This window comes from Musca autumnalis, unplaced genomic scaffold, assembly GCF_047663935.1.
Source record: "Musca autumnalis isolate F117 unplaced genomic scaffold, ASM4766393v1 scaffold_5, whole genome shotgun sequence".
Lineage (NCBI taxonomy): Eukaryota > Metazoa > Arthropoda > Insecta > Diptera > Muscidae > Musca > Musca autumnalis.
In genome coordinates this window covers 113,640,715-113,656,032 of record NW_027412088.1, presented here as the reverse complement: position 1 = coordinate 113,656,032, position 15,318 = coordinate 113,640,715, and positions in this window count along the sequence as shown.

Genomic DNA, 15,318 nt, shown 5'->3' with positions numbered 1-15,318 from the left:
AGGTGAAGATTTATAAATCTACACTGTCATTTAAGATATTATACATATCTTGTAGTGTAGACATTCAATAAATAAATAAATAAATGTTTTTTCAAAATAGTCTGGCTTAATCCCATTGTTGTTGTTTTAATATTTTAAAGCAACTATTTCATTAGTGGAAAAGATTTGGCATTGTTCGCCAAGGGGTAAGGCAGGGAATACTATAGTTTCGATCCACGCCACTGGATCTCATCAGTTCCCTTGTTTCTTGTTTGTGGATATTCCCCACCGAAGTTATTTTTCAATTACTTCTTCAACAAGAAACTTTTTATACCCAAACATCAATCGTCAGCTCGAAGTATAAAGGTAAGCAAAGAAAAAAGTTCAATGAGAAGTTTTTCCTTGGCAACCTCATACAACTCCGACGAAATAAATAAATAAATAAATAAATAAATAAATAAATAAATAAATAAATAAATAAATAAATAAATAAATAAATAAATAAATAAATAAATAAATAAATAAATAAATAAATAAATAAATAAATAAATAAATAAATAAATAAATAAATAAATAAATAAATAAATAAATAAATAAATAAATAAATAAATAAATAAATAAATAAATAAATAAATAAATAAATAAATAAATAAATAAATAAATAAATAAATAAATAAATAAATAAATAAATAAATAAATAAATAAATAAATAAATAAATAAATAAATAAATAAATAAATAAATAAATAAATAAATAAATAAATAAATAAATAAATAAATAACGACGAAATCCAAAAGTCCCGAATTTCTGCCCTTTATATTCCACACAAATAAATTGTAACGTCGGTTTTTTGTGAAATATTTGAATTTTGCTATCGGCTGTAACGTCGAATCACACGAAGAAGAAAATTTTCTCTCAATAATTTGTTGTATGTATATTTTTTCAAACTCAAACAACGACAAAATACCAAACTTATTCACAACATGTTCGAAGATGTCGGTTTTAAATCAATTGTTACATTTGTTTGACAACCCATGAACCAAGGTGGAATAAAATCATTAAAATCGCATTGCCATCGCAAATAACCACTATCCTGGAAAGAATAGAAAAGGATCAAAGTACGAAATGAAATGTTATTGTTAGATTAATCATGGGAAAATTTAACGTCTTCTGTCATTGGTAATTGTTTTCATCATGCGGGATTGTTAATGGTCCTTTGAACGATTCTGAAGACATTTGCCTTCATTCTAATTCCTCACAACACCTAGAAAATATTGAAACCCTTTTAAATTTAACTCAGATCTGAGTTTTATCTGAGTTAAATTTAAAACTTATGTCTGAATTTAACAGCACAAACTAAAATAATATACTATTAGAAATAGAACCATATCCAATTTTAACGTGATATATCTTCTGAAGAATGAATTTATTATCTTTATTTTTTTATTTTGTTTTTAGTCACTTATACTTATTAATTAATTTTATTTATTTAATAAAACAACGTATTTATACCCAAAATTCACTATATATAATATAATTTTACCTCTTTTATAAATATCGTTTATAACGACTATCGCTTATAGCGTCCGATTTTGGCCGGTCCCTTGGCCGACGTTATAAGCGATTTCGACTGTAATTAATAAATAAATAAATATCGGTTATTTTCATTAAAAATATGACCTAAGTGATTTTTTGTGGAAACTGAGCATTACTGGTGTAAGGCAACTTTTCTCTCAAAAAATAAATAAAATTTTGAAAATATTATGAACAGCTACCATATATAGGGTGATACCCATAGGTCAATGTACGTCAATTTTTGCTTTGAAGTATTGCAATTTCGTCAAAGCATCATAGCTTAAATAATATTTCTTATAATTTATTTTTATTGTTTTTTAAACAGACTGATTTAATCCCAATTGCTGTTGCTTTAACATTTTATTAAACAACTATTTTTTTAGTTTCCTCATAAATTCTATAGTTTCTTGTTATAATTCAATAATTTCTTCAACTAAAAAAAAATACCAACCTAGAAAATGGGAAATGCAAACTTAGAAGCAATTGTTTTATATGGTCTGTTCCAGTACTACAAGAATCTACTATCTTTTACTATTTTTTTCGATATTATAAAGGAAAAATTATCATCGTAATAAAAATTTGGTATTTGGTGTTTCCAGAGGCTAAAAAACATTTCTATACAAGTCCACGTTTTGGTATAAAATAATAATCGTTCCACAAACATCCCAGAAAGGAAAAGGGGACTTCTCTCATAGAAATGAGTGCACCCTGATTCACGTTTGGTCTGTTCCCGTACTGCAAGAATCTACTTTTTTTACTATTTGTTTCGATAACATAAAGGAAGTATAGTTATCGTAATAAAAATTTGTAGAGTCTTGCAGGTTCTGGAACATGCATTTACTCAGTAATATGGGACCTACTCTTTATCGTCGAGTTCACCACTTGTAGAGAAGTTTTTTTTTGCTGAAATACTCAGGAAATGTCGCATACATTACACTGAGGCATATTTTGCCACCGTTGAAAAGGGCTACAACTTTTCTGCATTTTTTACAAATATCAAAAATACCAGCACATAGCCGTGTAGAGCATGGAAAAGTATTAAAGTTGAAAAATGCGTTGTCACTTTTCCTCTAAATTAATTGTTCCACAAACATCCCAGAAGGAACAAGGGAGACTTCTCTCATATCAATGAGTGCACCCCGATTCATATTAGCTTAATGATGTGGGACCCACTGTTTATCGCTCAGTCCGAAAGGCGTGTCTAATACACCACTTGTAGAGAAGTTTTCACATGGCTAAAAAACTCAGGAAATGTCACCAACATTACTGAAAGGTAATTCCCCACCGTTGAAATTTTGTGGTTGCCTGGCCGTGGAACCGAACCCACTACCTTCAGCGTGCAACGCGGGTGTGTATACCATTGCACCACCATTAAAAAATGTTTCCGATTTCATGTATTTGATTCGCCAACTACGCAACATTTTTTCAATTTTGATGACATTTGGAACGTATCACACGGTGTGCCTTAACAAATTTAAATGGAATGTGCTTACACCTCGGAAGTTTTTGCTGATTCTGAAACTACAATGCTCGTAGATGAGAAATATCAAGAAACAAAAAAAAAATCGCCGGAGGGATTTTAAAATAAATCAAGATTTAAGTTCACATTTTTAGGGGTTCTTAAGGTTTTAACGATTTTGCTTGGAAACCGCGAGTTCTATGTAAATGGGTCTAAAGAAAATGTTGTAGCAGAGAAAATTCTCCATAAGATTGCTCTTAATGATACTTTCGTAGGTGTTACCGTTTTTGAGTTATAGAAGTTCAAATTGAGACAATGCACTGACTGTATCGCCTCCTTTACATAGAACTCGCGGTTTCCAAGCAAAATCGTGAAAATGTTAAGAACCCCTAAAAATGTGAACTTAAATCGCAATTTATTATAAAATCCCTCCGGCGACTTTTTTTTGTTTCTTGATATTTCTCATCTGCGAGCATTGTAGTTTCAGAATCAGCAAAAACTTTCGAGGTGTAAGCACCTTCCATTTAAATTTGTTAAGGCACACCGTGATCACCAAATTCGGACTAGAAATAAGTTTGCAATATTATATTGAAATCGGTTTAGATATTGATATTATCTATATATAGGGAATGTTTCATACCTCTGCCGAAGACTAAACACCAAATTTCTATCATTTCAGTTGGTTATTGTGACTAAAACTTTCAAAATACCGAAAGTCGGGTGGTACGGTTATATGGGGGGTATATCAAAACATGGACCGAACATCCCAGTTTTTTGTCCTCGAGATTGTAAGTCAACAATAAGTACATGTACCAAAATTGATGCACCTACGATAACTCCTTCTATTTTTGGCCACAGTTTATAGGAACTCGCGACATAGTACGCCTTCATATAGCCCCCATAGAACCTCCCAATTTTCGGTATTTTGAAGGTTGTGGCCTCAATTTTATCCGATGTGGCTGAAATTTGGCATTTAGTATTACTTGGGGGTATAAAACTTTCCTCCAGAAATTTGTTGGTAAAGGTTCACGCCTTAATACAGCCCCCACAGAACGGTACCACACGATTTTCGGTATTTTGAAGGTTGTGGCCACAACAACCCACCGAAATGGTTGAAATCTACGTTGGAAGTAAAACTCTTTCCGACTGAATTTTGTCGGTATAGGTCCACGTTTCGATATAGCCCCTATAGAAAGGTACCTCCCGATTTTCGTAATTGTGAAAGATCTGACGTCAATATCCCACCGAAATGACTGAAATATGTTATTAGTCTTTCATGGGGTTATAAAATGTTCCAGAAAAGAATTATCAATATAGGTCCTATATCCCCCATAGAAGCATACCTCTTGATTTACGGTATTTTTAGGTTTTAACCACATTATCTTACTGAAATATCGGAAATTTGTTATTTAGTCTTTTTTGAGTCTAAACTTTACGCCAAAAATTTGTCGGTATAGATCGACGTTTTGATATAGCCCCCATAGAATGGTATCTTCCGAATTTCGGTATTTTGAAGGTTAACGACATTGCTTTACCGAAATTGCTGAAATTTGGTATTACGTCTTCTTCATAAACGAAAGGAAACTAATTGTTCCATTTTACTTAAATACCACTCGTGGTGGAGGGTATAACAAGCTCGGACCGCCGAACTTAAAGCCGTTCTTACTTGTTCAATATTTAAATGGAATGAATGTTATTTTAGTCATTAATAGCCAAATTTTCATTCTTTACTCGTGAAAAAGAAAATACTTTTTGAAAGAATTGCGCTTTCATTTTATAGTATTTTTTTAACAAAGGTACAATTTCAAGGTGGCTTGTTTTAATACTTGAATGGAATAAACGTTATTTTCGTCTTTAATAGGCAAATGTTCATTCATTTCTGCTACTGGAAATCATTTTTGAGAAAAAAGACCAAAAGGTATATATAGGTATAATATAGGTATATATTTACATTACAGGCGAACCGCGTAAAATAACAACATCATGTAAAATGTATTCTCATAAGCTTTGAAACCATATTCACTTTGTAGTAATCGGTTCAGTAGATCCGGGACCGTCACCAAAAAAAAAAAAAAATAAAATATTCATAGGAGGTTGGAAGCCTGAATTTTCCCCAGTTCGGGATATGTGAATTGTGAATTACAAGGTAGATTTAATGGAAAAAATCGGATCGTTCCATGTCTTTTGCATTACCTTTTGTCGGGAAAATTAAAAAAAAAAAAAAAACATTAAAAAGACTTCCACCAAAATTCAGCTCTGTGGGATTTGTGCTATTTCAATATCTATTTTGACTGGGCCTACATCACGCATCTTTTCCAATGAAAAGCGCTATTCTTCAGTGTTATTTTTCTTCATAAGTTCTACTTTTAAAACATTCTTGCCGCGGATTGGTTAAAAATTCCAATTTGAATATAGAAGAAGATATTAAAAATAGTTATTGGACATAAGAATTCACTACAGCAGGACTTATAGCAATATGCTACATTATCGTGGATTCGTCTTTTGATATTTAACTACTTTTCCCATAGTAATCCTGTAAAACTTATATATATTTGAATTCTTCTTTATCACATTTTCTGGACATATATACATAATATGTATGCATATTATGCAATATACATGTGTACATATCAATGATTTACTCAAAAAGTGTCACTTCTAAAAAATCAGTTTCGAGAAAACGCGTTTAAGTTGCCGATTGAAATTTGACTTCCCAAATTAAAAATACTGTTCCACAAAAAATAAAATAACTACTTGGATCATCTTTTGCAAAGAGCTAGCTAGATACCATTGCTAAATTGTCATAGAACATATAGAAGAAATAGAAATTGCTAACTCAAAAACGCATTTTTTGAGTAATGCCACTCTTTGAGTAAATGAGTGATATGAATTTCCCTCTTCAGCTGTGCATACAAAATGGTTATTTTTAAAATATGTGGTGTACGTTTTAAGAAACACTAAAAAGACCTTGTCACTCACATACCATTTCATCTGATCGCATAACAATCTAGCAGATAAAATTTTGAAGTCATTGAAACTTTAAGAAAGAAAGACAACAAAATTCCATCCCTACGCGATATCTTATCCTAGAATCATCCCAAAAGTATCTGGACGTATTCGGAAGTCCATTAATCCTCGTCAATGGGGAATGTAAATACCCTTTAAATTCATTACCTTCTACATCGGGTTTCACAAACACTTATTCCCAGGTAGAACTATGCAGATTTCTTTTATTCTAAACCTGCCCAAAACACCCCCACCATCCCTTAACTTTTTTAAAATCTTCTATAATCTCACTTGATTTTAGACTATGTCTTCGAGGTCGTCGCTTGTTCAATTATAGGATTTGAACAAATACTAACAATCTATTCCTTTGGCCACATAAATCTAAACCTTGAAAAAGAGATAATACAAATCGAGATTATATTGTAAACGACCGTGATTTATTGGCAACATAGAGTTTTAATTTTGTTTGTTTCATTTTAATTGTTCGGATTAAGGTATGGAATACTCTAAATCATTAATTTATGCCTTCTTTATGATCATATTTCATTTGTAAACAAACATCATTGGAACTCCAGAAGTCGATAAATCTTGACAAATTCCAACAATAGCTATCTGTGGCCTATAACATTCATCAATTCGGCTTCAGCAAAATGTCCCTCCTATTGGCATTGATAAACAAAGAAACGATGGCACGTCTCGTTCATGCTCCACTGGGATTCTCAGCACAAAGTATTTCAATTTATAGATTTTGCATCCATTTAGCCTGTAATCAGGGAAACACTGAATTAAGAGAAAGTCAATATCACTTTCACTACACTCACTTTTTTCTGCTTTTTAAATGAGCATTTTCTATTTAGAATTCACTAGACTTGAATTTTGCTTTTTTCTCCTCACTCCGTATCACTTATAGTGTTTTGTTTTGTTTTTGTCGTTTATCACTCCATGCTCATTCATATGTTCTATTCATGGTATGTCTTGATCTCTCATCTTTCGTATTCACCACTGAAGTAGATAAAAGGTGTGTGTCTCGGATATATGGAATCACAGTGTAGAACATTTAATTAATTGCATTTAATTTCTTAAATACACTGGAAAAATGAATTTAATGGCGATTTTCAAAATCTACGCAATTTATTTCGTAGATTCAATCATTTTTTCAATTTAATATATAAATTATTTTTCGATAAAAATATCGATAACAAATAGATATTGAAGTGGCAACTTTACGCACTGACATGACGTTTCTATATACGATATTTCATATTTTCCTTTGCACAGACTTTTAACTACAGCCAACATTGCTTTGGTATTACATTAAAAATTTTAATTCTTTCTTTCTTTTGGAAACACTTAATCAAATCACATCTAGAGTGCGAAAAAATTCTAAAAATCGTCAAAGTCTTAAACATAACCTGAATTTCAAGTGATAAATTGTGATATTATCATCCAACAATTATTCAATATTTTACAACTGAAGGTAAATTTCTTATTTCGGCCCAGAAAGAATCCTATTGCTAACTAAAGTGAATTTTAGGGAATCCATTTACGTAACAGTGAGCATAACCTGTACAAAACCAGACGTATTGTGTGGTAATAATTGCCTGATCCTGAATATTTTTCTATCTGCCTGTGAGAAAAGCAATTATATTAAATATAATTTCCAAAAACCTCCAAAACTCTACTGAAGATCACACTACCCACAGGGTAGCTGTGGATCTGGAAATATTTAAACGGTGCCTTTTCCGACGCACTTTAAAAAATTCGGCCGCCTAGAAGTCTTCCCAACGGTACCATTCCGATCTTTCTTTTGGCATATATTGGAGTCTCCGATAAGAATTTCACGTTATGACTTAAACTTGGAAGTTGCATAACCACATAACCTACATTCGATCCGCCATCATATTACTTTAACCTTGAAGTGATCTAATCAAAACCTAACCTTATTTGAAAAGGTTCAAAATATTTGGTCTACTGCTACGAATGTTCATGAAGTCCAAGCCTTTTGGTTATTACCTATTCGGAAGACAGAAGTGCAAATAAATCGCCATTCTACTATTCCAATGTACTCATATCTGCCTGGCAACATATTCTAATTTGGCTGATTTCCGTTTGAACTCCCAACAAAGTTTGCCAAATATGTCCCAAAGGAGTGAATGTTTAGTCTGACATAACCCCATAACTATCTCTGAAGTCCCACTTCTATACATGCTGCTTTGAGGAACGAAGACTATAAACCTGCAACTAAACTGAGCATGCATCAAAAATTGGAAAAATTCCATTCAACTATCAATAATTAGCAACCCCAATGACCATTAGGCAAATGGTATAGCGATGATGGAATATATACACTTATTTAAATAAGGCTGATCAAATTCATAACCATAAAACAAGTATCGTTTAAATATTTTTCATTAAGATAAAATTGAACATGATATGCAAATTAGTAATATTTGATTATTTAAGCGTAAATATCTTTTAAAAAGTGTTTTACTGAATTCTTTATAAAACACTTGAATTTATCATATATAAATGTATGAAATTAAACATATCTAATATATGATTTAATATCTTTCAAAAATGTAGATTTTATTTCTCCAAAGATTGCATATCAAGTTCAATTATTTTCAATTTCGATGATTAATTTAAATTTAATTCATTTATTTGCACGATAGATAAATTTAATGACATATCGCATGATAGAAAAACATCACCCAATCTAGAGTAATATTTACACCTTCCACCATAATTACCTAGCAAACTGTACGAGCATCCAGAACTTGAGAAGGCCTTCATCAATTCCGGAGATTGTGGTAAGTCGTACAAACCAACGTATTTGTATTGTATAGATTTATGAGAGCAATTATGCAAATAAGAGATATTTCATTGTCGAAACTCGGTGTGCTCTCTTCAATCAGTGAGAACCCACTATAGTTTTTTTTTAACTCTTAATCAATAATTTAACATAATGCACTCATTTTATGCTCTTGTGTGGTGATTTCTATCGTTGTTTTTTTTATTCCAACCTAAGTATCAATTAATTAGACATTAGGGGTATTCACTCTTAAAGCTCTTTTTTTCGTGCATAATTTTTAAATTTTAAAATCATTATTATGTATACTAGTATTTTTCTTTTCGTCTAAATTTTCTTTAATATTAATATAAGATATTGTCTACCTAACTATGAATTGAATAAAATTATGATAGAATTCAAAATGAATTGGTAATTGAATTATAAGACGTTTTCTTACATAAAGGGATGATTGTCTAGTTTTGGAGTGACATATACTAGGGGTCCATATAAATGTAGCCATTATGGACATAGGATGGAGTGGGTTTTGAGGCAATTTCTCAACACCATCAGAGAAATTGAATCATCTATAGCTTGTAGTTTAACAACCAAAGTTCATTCAACCATAACTTCCATTTCATTTTCTTTTATTGGGGTCATAGTTTACAGACTTATTTCTTGCATATATTATAATTGGTCCACCTTTAGATTATTCGATTTTTTCTTGTTAGTTTGTTTATGAGGGAGTCTAAAATAATATCTGTTTTGTCAAAATACATTGATCTTAGAAGGACAAGAACCCCCCTATCCCGACTGCAGCTACCTATAATGGCTCCCGCTGTCCTATCCTAGATCAAAGGTCCTGATGCATTGTATACAATAAAATTGCATCCTAACGAAGGTTCCCTTCGGTACATTACAAATACGTATTTAAATATTATTTGTTAAACGAAAACTTTTGGTGATCCCTGTCAGTCATCTGCAGTGCATTTATTCATCTGAAAGTGTTCGCATTTGTAGGCTGATGTTGTTTGTGGTGGTAGTTGTTGCGTGTGTTACTGTGACTGTTTTTGTGCATTATTATCGTTAATCACATGTTGAGGTAGGTAATGGCTTCCAATTGGAAAACCAACCCACCGAAAATTATACTGATAAGGCGTCCGAAAGCGGAACAGTGGCTGGCAGGCTGGTTCTTGACGTAAGACTGGCTGACTGCCACTTCGTCCCCTTCCTTCTTCACTGATTGTTGGCTGTCGACAAACAATGCCAGTCGACCGTAATAGAATCCGGGGTTGATTTTCCATAAACTTTATTTTGGTGGAGTTATTTATTTAGATTGTGAATTTATTTTATTTTGTTTTTGTTTCTTTTTCTTCTTGCCAAGAAGTCCCCCTCCATACATGAATACATACATGGTATATATGTTCAATTATATGTATGTAAGATATAGTCTTGTGTATATACATTGTACATATGAACATAAATTTATCCATAGATTCAAAGTGTGATGTACATACATACATATGTGGCCGTATGTTTGTACACACTCCGCAATGCATTCAACACACATTGGAGTGCACAAATAAGTTGTTGTATCAATTATGTTTATAAAACTTGACGAGGCGACTGGCAGGGTATGAAAGAAGAATGCAGGAATGGATAAGAAGAAGAAAAAACCATAAATGCTCAAGTTTTCATTATTTATTTACTTAGTATCGGGCAAAAACGATTCTCGAATTTAAATGAATTTCTTTTGAAAGAAAGAAAACATTTTTCAAAAAGTCTCCCTCTCATTTGGGCTCGATCTGTTACTCTGTGGCGTTGTCGCCACCGTCGTGTGTCAGAAGTTATGCGTGCACCGAAAAAAACCACCACTGATTGTAACCACACTCACAACGGATCGCACCACATTCAAATGCATGGAGCATTGTGGGCGCCGCAGTGGTTTTTTGGGTATGGTCAATTCCACGTTTATATCCGGAATTCCTTTTCGTGAGCTAAACTGCATTGGCTGCATTGAAAATATGACTGTCTGTTTGCTATGCTACAAAATGTGTCTATCCAATTAGATTTTGATCATAAAAGAGTTTTTATGGAATTTATGAGTGATGAATATTATTATGTGCTGATAAGAATATTGAAATATTTCAACAGTAGAATTAAATCAGTCGTTTGACGAATTCTATTTAAAAACTTTGAAAAGTGATTCTATTTTTCTACATGATTGATTCAAGGAAAGTAATTAAACAAAATTTTCTACATTGTAAAAACATTGATCGATAGATAGTCTGAACTTACTTACACACCAACCAATATTAAAGATTGTAACCATCATGTTTCAAATACCACATTTTATTTCTAAACGTTTTTTCTCTTCCTACTTCATGAGTATTTAATCATTTTTGCGGCATCTTCAACCCTAGTGAATTTTTTTAGAAATGGCGGTCAGTAAATTTTATTATTATTTTAAATTTTCTATTATTAAAGGCGGGTTTCATAGCTGTCGAAACGAGTTATGAATTTATTCCAATGTTCATATTCTCACACTTTGAAATGTGTTGGTAATTTCGTCAAGATACGCGCATTAGCTAACCATATACTTAACATGAGCTTGGTACCATTTATGGTGGTAGAAATATTTTTCACACTTAATTAATTTTTAAATGAATGCAGTTCTCTAAGTGTCCTAATATTGTTGATTGTCTATCATCAATACGTACAACGTTGCTAATAAAAGATACAGAATTTAATATTTGTATTTTTGAATTTGTAAAAAAAAACTGACGCTGCCGACATGCTGGATCACTCTTCAAATCGGCATTTTTTATTTAGGATAATGACTTCTATTTATTTTGTGGTGAAATTTTTGACATTTTTTATCTTTTACATATTTTTTATCAGGGAGTAATACTATAGTTTTGAGTTTGGCCAGAAATTCCTACTAAGTTGTTGTTATAGCATCATGAAACCTACGTTGAACCATAGGATTGATGCTGGGTTGGCAGCCGCTAGCCGAAGCACTATGATTTCGGTACGAAAGAACTTACTGCCGTGTTATTGCCGAAAATATTATTCAATAACTACTTCAATAAAATATTTGTATGGATGTATACCCAAACGTAAATCGGTCGAATAGAAGTATGACCAGAAAAGCCTACGCATTGAGAATTATTTGCAAAGAAGTAAAATTTTTACCTTGTCATGCGTTCGTTGAGTCTCGACGGAAAATAAATAAGTAGTTAGATACGTATTTAGCTTGTTTCAAAATTAGAGCATTGTTGCCGCTTTTTGTTTGGGATAAGAGATGGTCTGTATGATGATTTTTTAGGTTTTCGACGGTCAGAAAGTTGTAAACGTCGAAAACGTCACATACCCCTAGCAAACGTATAAAAAGTAGTAAGTGTCATAAACCTCAAAAAATGTATGTTACCACCATATTTTTCAATAAATACTAATTCTAAAAAGCTGTCTTTATTATTGAAGAGCCTACGTACTTTTTTTAAGTTTAAACACATTTTTCTTAATATTTTATTTTTTAAAGTAACTGAAATGATTGAACAAAAAATTGGATTAAGCACTAGCACGTCATCTACAATACATTCTGAACACTACGTGCGATTCAAAGAATTTGCTGGTGAAATATGGTCGGTTCCAACACTGCAAGAATCTACTAATTTGTAATATATATTTTTTTTTTGATAACATAAAGGAAAAATTGTTATCGTAGTAAAAATTGTAGATTGTTGCAGGTTCTTTAACAGGCATATTATAAACAAACATATAATGACCATATAATATAAAAAATATACATTAAATTCTTATTTTTTTAATGAACTCTACTTCTGTTTGTTTTTTTTCTTTTTATTAAAACGGGATCTCAAAAGAAATAATACAAGTAAAAAAGTATCAGTCGGCTTTGCCGACAGAGATATACCCTCAGCCTGTGTGGATTGAATTACTTTTTTTCCAAAAAAAAAACTTATGTATTTAGGGGGATTTTCAAAATTTTAATAGGATTAAAGCTCAAAAATTTGCGGGGATATCGATAGATAGGGCTATTTTACCATACTAGCCTACGAAAAACATAATATCGCTGTAAACAGGGCCCCAAGGAAGCCCTTCGGAAAATGTCCAGAGGATCCTCGAACAGACCCTTAACCACACAAAAATGTTGAACATTTGTGTGGGGGTACCCCAAGGATTGTACAGATAGGGCCCAAATTTTAACATAAACTAAGTTTCGACAATATTTAAAGATCCACAGTTTAGACCAAGTCGGTTGCTACGTCTATAAGATATCGCGCGTGCCATTTTACCGAATATTTTCGAACTTTTGTGGGAAGGTACCGGAAAGAGTGGACCTATAAGCACACCTTCCAATTTCATCTAATATTCGAAGAAATTATACAATATCCAAAGTGTGGACGAACGCAGTATACGGTTCGAGTCCCTTCAGCCCCTACATATGGTGCCATAGGGGTTTTTTACAACTTTCTTTTATCAAGAAGTATGGATTTGCCCCTGAAAAACTTTTATTGTCGTAATTGAGGCAAAAATGCAAGTTGCTTAAACAAAATTCAAAGTGATTCGAAAGCCGGTCTTAAAGTGAATTTATCCAAAATTTTGTGTGGGAGGTACCCGAAGAAGTGGATAAACATAGTCCATATTCGAACCTGATCCATATCTGGTAGATATATTAGGATGTGTAAAGTATGGACCAAATCGGTCACTCCCATCAAGAGTTATCGTGCGCACAATTTTTCCGAACATTGTTGAACCTTTGTGGGGTGGTTCCTGAAGGAGTGGATCGATATAACCCGTCTTCGAACTTAAACTAAGTTTGGACAAAATATTACGAAAGCCAAATTTTGTACCGTATCGGTTGATCCGTTCGAGGGTTATTGTGTGCTCCAGCCAGACAGACGGACGGGAATCGCTAAATCAACTCTAAATTGTCTCAAACACATTTCGTCAAATATACTTGGGGTCTAAAACCATTATTTCGATGAGGCACATTTTGCCCGTATGAAAGTGTATATACCCTCGTTAGCATAAATGCTGAGGGTATAAAAATGAGCTTTGTTATTATGAAAAATAACGATTTTTATGTTATAAAATTCCATTGTTTATGCTGTCAAAAACCTTGTTTTTTTGGCAAGGTTTACGACGTTATACGTCAGAAATGTATGTCATATACGTCATAATTTCCGACAGACCATCTATGTTTGGGATGGTAACTTCTACTTAATGAAATCTGAAAATCAGTTGTACGAGTACTTTGTGAATTTAAAGGAAGTACGCAGATAAAGAAAAACATTTTTGTTTTTCTTTTGCACAGGTAATCTCGTATATTAATAGAAGAGCAAAGGGATTGACTGATGGACTTACTGATTCCTTCATCAATGCCCGGATGAAACGGGTGAAGCTAGACTCTTGGTATAAAAAGTACTAAAATGTACTAAATATGGTACCATTTGTATTTGTCGAACCGGTGGAGCTAGGATTCTGACATTTAGAAGGAAGATCACTGGTGGTGTTTGAGGATGGATGTACCAAAATGTTTTAAAAATTCAAACAATAAGCGTACGAAAAGTTCTAAAATGTACTAAATTCGGTAACATTTGGTATTATGTGAATGTTAGAATTCTGAAATGTCTCTAGGTATGATGAAATTATAAGGTGGCGTAAAACCCCAGTGGGGTAGCTTCAATCCGTATTGACTCAAAAATGGCTGAATCGATTTTCTTAACAAAAAATTTCAGATAATGAAATATAGGCTATATATTTTGTTGAATTTCGGAGAGGACGGGGAACTTTCCCTAGGCCCTATTTTTTAAAAACACTATTTTTGAAAAACTTACGAACTTATCGTTTAAAAATACATCTGCGAGGCAACGGTGGTTGAATCTCCGACCCTAGGTACTTATTTAGGGCCCAAAGACCCGAAAATGTCTTTTTAAATATGAAACTACTGAATCGATTTTTCTGAAAAGAATGTACAGAAATGACCCCTGGTGAAAATATGCTAAATATTAGGCCCTATTGAATGTATGGGACCTTGGAAAACTCCTAACTTTTCAATGCACCGTTAGGTCATAACAGCTCATCTCGAAAGAGAATTAATTCAAATATCACTATAAAAATGACTTTCGCATTAATAAGGGAAAAATAAAAGTGACGGAATTTGGTTTAGAAATATCTTTGCAAATTTATATTTATATAATTCCAGATTTAGATTATAGCTCCTATATCTTTTTTCAGCCAATTTGAGGTATTTAACGCAACGAACACATTTTATTAATTTAATGAAATTTAGAAAATGTGGCGGAATTTTGTCTAAAAATAAGATCGGCAACTTATTTCGAAAACGCTTCAGATTTCGATATAACTCCTACATTGACATACCAAACACAAATGTAGACAGATATTTTGATGAAATTTGGAAAATATGAGACAATTTGGCCCAAAAATAATTTGGCTACATTGTATTGAAATCGTGGTGGCGTAGGAT